Source organism: Mytilus trossulus, chromosome 12 (assembly GCF_036588685.1).
Source record: "Mytilus trossulus isolate FHL-02 chromosome 12, PNRI_Mtr1.1.1.hap1, whole genome shotgun sequence".
Classification (NCBI taxonomy): domain Eukaryota; kingdom Metazoa; phylum Mollusca; class Bivalvia; order Mytilida; family Mytilidae; genus Mytilus; species Mytilus trossulus.
In genome coordinates this window covers 57,402,203-57,406,714 of record NC_086384.1, presented here as the reverse complement: position 1 = coordinate 57,406,714, position 4,512 = coordinate 57,402,203, and positions in this window count along the sequence as shown.

Sequence of the window (4,512 nt, the reverse complement as noted above, 5' to 3'; positions counted from 1 at the left end):
AACGTTGTAGAAACAACCTTTAATATTTAACATACTTGCGAAAACTAAGGTCAGGAAAAGAAAGCCAAAGTAGTATACGTCAATGACATTTTACGCAAACGAAAAATGATATGCGAAATATACGTCAGTGATATAGTACATCATAACCACAAAACATAAGAAAAAGATGTGATATATGTGAAGGAGACAGAAACAAAACGACAACAAAAAAGAAATAAAGGTTTATCATCGATCAAATGTACTCGTTCAGTGTATGTTCACTTGAGTCAATTCATATGTTATAGTGTGCAATTGTTTGCTCCTCTCCTTATTCAGGAATCATCTGATGTTCAGTATTAGTCGATTGTTGTCGTGGTTCATACGAGTTTCTCGTTTTAAGCTTACCTGGCCCGAAGAGCCAAGTGAGCTTTTCTCCTCACTTGGCGTCCGTCGTCGTTAACTTTTACAAAAATCTTGTGGAACTACTGGGCCAAATTAAACCAAACTTGGCCACAATTATTTTTGGGGTAACTAATTTAAAAAATGTGTCCGGTGACCTTGCCAATCAACCAAGATGGCCGCCATGGCTAAAAATAGAACATAGGGGTAAAATGCAGTTTTTGGCTTAAAACTAAAAAACCAAAGCATGTAGAGCAAAGCTGACAAGGGGTAAAATTGTTTATCAGGTCGAGATATATCTGCCCTGAAATTGTCAAATTGATCTGACAACCCGTTGTTGGGTTGCTGCCCCTGAATTAGTAATTTTAGGGACATTTTGCTGTTTTTGGTTATTATCTTGAATACTAGTATTATTATAGATAGAGATAAACTGTTAACAGCTATAATATTCAGCAAAGTAAGATTTACAAATAAGTCAACATGACCAAAATAGTCAGTTGACCCTTTTAGGAGTTATTGCCCTTTATAGTCAATTTTTTAACCATTTTTCGTAAATTTTAGTAATCTTTCACAAATATCTTCTCCTTCTCCTCTAAAACTACCGGGCCAAATGATTCCAAACTTGGCCACAATAATCTTTGGCGTATCTAGTTAAAAAAAAATATGTCTGGCTTGACCCGGCCAACCAACTAAGATGGCTACCATGGCTATAAATAGAACGAAGGGCTTAAATGCAGTGTTTAGCTTATAACTCAAACACCAAAGCAATAAGAGCAAATATGACCTGGGTAAAAAATTTTATCAGGTCAAGATCTATCTACCCTGAAATTGTCAGATGAATCTGACAACCCATTGTTGGGTTGCTGGCCCTGAATTAGTAATTTTAGGGACATTTTGCTGTTTTTGGTTATTATCTTCAATACTATTAGCTCACCTTGCCCGAAGGACCAAGTGAGCTTTTCCCATCACTTGGCGTCCGGTGTCCGTCGTCGTCCGGCGTCCGGCGTCGTTAGCTTTTACAAAAATCTTCTCCTCTGAAACTACTGGGCCAAATTAAACCAAACTTGGCCATAATCATCATTTGGGTATCTAGTTTAAAAAATGTGTGGCGTGACCCCATCAACCAACAAAGATGGCCACCACGGCTAAAAATAGAAGACAGGGGTAAAATGCAGTTTTTGGCTTATAACTCAAAAACCAAAGCATTTAGAGCAAATCTGACATGGTATATAATTGTTAATCAGGTGAAGATCTATCTGCTCTGAAATTTTCAGATAAATCGGACAACTCGTTGTTGGGTTGCTGCCCCTGAATTTGTAATTTGAAGGACATTTTGCTGTTTTTGGTTATTATCTTGAATGTTATTATAGATAGAGATAAACTGTTAACAGCAATAATGTTCAGCGAAGTAAGATTTTCAAATAGGTCAACAGGACCTAAATGGTCAAGTTGACCATGTTGAGGAGTTATTGCCCTTTATAGTAAATTTTTAATCATTTTTTGTAAATTTTAGTAATCTTTTACAAAAATCTTTTCCTCTGAAACAACCTGGCCAAATTCAACCAAACTTGGCCATAACTATCATTTGGGATATCTAGTTTAAAAAATGTGTGGCGTGACCCCGTCAACCAACCAAGATGGCCGCCATGGCTAAAAATCGAACATAGGGGTAAAATATAGTTTTTGGCTTATTACTCAAAAACAAAAGATTTTAGAGCAAATCTGACACGTACTTAAATTGTTGATCAGGTCAAAATCTATCTGCCCTGAAATTTTCAGATGAATCGGACAACCAGTTGTTGGGTTGCTGTCCCTGAATTGGTAATTTTAAGGACATTTTCCTGTTTTGGGTTATTATCTTGAATATTATTATAGATAGAGATAAACTGTAAACAGCAATAATGTTCAACAAAATAAGATTTACAAATAAGTCAACATGACCGAAATTGTCAGTTGACCCCTTGAGGAGTTATTGCCCTTTATAGTCATGTTTTAACCATTTTTTCATAAATCTTAGTAATCTTTTACAAACATCTTCTCCTCTGAAACCACTGGGCCAAGTTAATTATAGATAGAGATAATTGTATGCAGCTAGAATGTTCTGCAAATTAAGATGTACAAACACATCACCATCACCAAAACACAATTTTGTCATGAATCCATCTGCGTCCTTTCTTTAATATTCACATAGACCAAGGTGAGCGACACAGGCTCTTTAGAGCATCTAGTAAAGAGCCTCTAGTTATAGAGTTATTGTCGGATCCTTTATAGTCATTTTTTAACAATTTTCATACAATTTGTAAATTTTTATTAACATTTTCAACTGAAACTACTGGGCCAAGTTCATTATAGATAGAAATAATTGTTAGCAGCAAGAATGTTCAGTAAAGTAAATGTACAAAAACATCATTATCACCAAAACACAATTTTGTCATGAATCCATCTGCGTCCTTTGTTTAATAATCATGATAATCACATATACCAAGGTGAGCGACACAGGCTCTTAAGAGCCTCTAGTTTCTTAAGATTAGACCGTTGGTTCTTCCGTTTAAATGATTTTAAACAAGTAATCTCTGAGGCACTTTATAGCTTGCTGTTCTATGTGAGCCAAAGCTCCGTGTTGACGACCGTACGACGCAGATAATAAAAACATTTGTGATATACGTCAATGAGACTATACCCTCGGGACACAGATAATAAAAAAGATGTGTGATACACGTCAATGAGACTATACCCTCACGACACAGATAATAAAAAGATATAGAACATACGTCAATGACTTTTCCCTTACGACGCAGATAATAAAAAAGATGTGTGATATGCGTCAATGAGACTATATCCTGGAACAGGTAATAAAAAAAGATGTGGAATATTCGTCTATGAGACTATACCCTTATGACATAGATATTACAAATATGTGGAATACATGTCAATACGAATATACTCTTACGACTTCTTTTGATTGAGTTAAGACATGTCAATTCATATGTTATAGTGTGTAATTGTTTGTACTTGTCTATCCCAAATTCATGTGTTTGGTTTTCATGTTATATTTGTTATTCTCGTGGTGTTTTGTCTGATGCTTGGTCCGTTTCTGTGTGTGTTGCGTTTCGGTGTTGTGTCGTTGTTCTCCTCTTATATTTAATGCGTTTCGCTCGGTTTTGGTTTGTTGCCCCGATTTTGTTTTTTGTCCATGGATTTATGAGTTTTGAACATCGGTATACTACTGTTGCCTTTATTTGCACCTCTCCTAAGTCAGGAATCATCTCATGTTTAGTATTTGTCGATTGTTGTCGTGGTTCATATGCGTTTCTCGTTTTCATAAGATTGTACCGTTTGTTTTCCCGTTTAAATGATTTTAAAAAAGTAATTTCTGAGGCACTTTATAGCTTGCTGTTCTATGGGAGGCAAATCTCCGTGTTGAAGACCGTACTTTAACCTATAAAAGTTTACTATCAATAAATTCTGGCTTTGATTGAAATTTGGCTAATTGGCACTCATACCACATCTTCAATGAAACCATACCCTTCAACGCAGATAATAAAGGAGATGGTGAATATACGTCAATGAGACTATACCCTTACGACGCATATGATTAAGACATATGTAATATACATCAATGAGACTATATACCCTTACGACGCAGATGATTAAAACATATGTAATATACATCAATGAGACTATACCCTTACGACGCAGATGATTAAAACATGTAATATACATCAATGAGACTATACCCTTAAGACGCAGATGATTAGAACATATGTAATATACATCAATGAGACTATACCCTTACGACGCAGATGATTAAAACATATGTAATATACATCAATGAGACTATACCCTTAAGACGCAGATGATTAACACATATGATATATACGCCAATGAGACTATACCCCTTCGACGCAGATGATTAAAACATATGTAACATAGTAAATAAGACCATACCCTTACGACGCAGATACATGTAATACAACGATTTGAAATATACGTCAATGAGACTATACCCTTACGACGCATATAATAAAACAATTTAGAATATACGTCATTGAGACTATATCCTTACGACGCAGATAATAAAACGATTTGGAATATACGTCAATGAGACTATACCCTTACGACGCAGATAAAAAA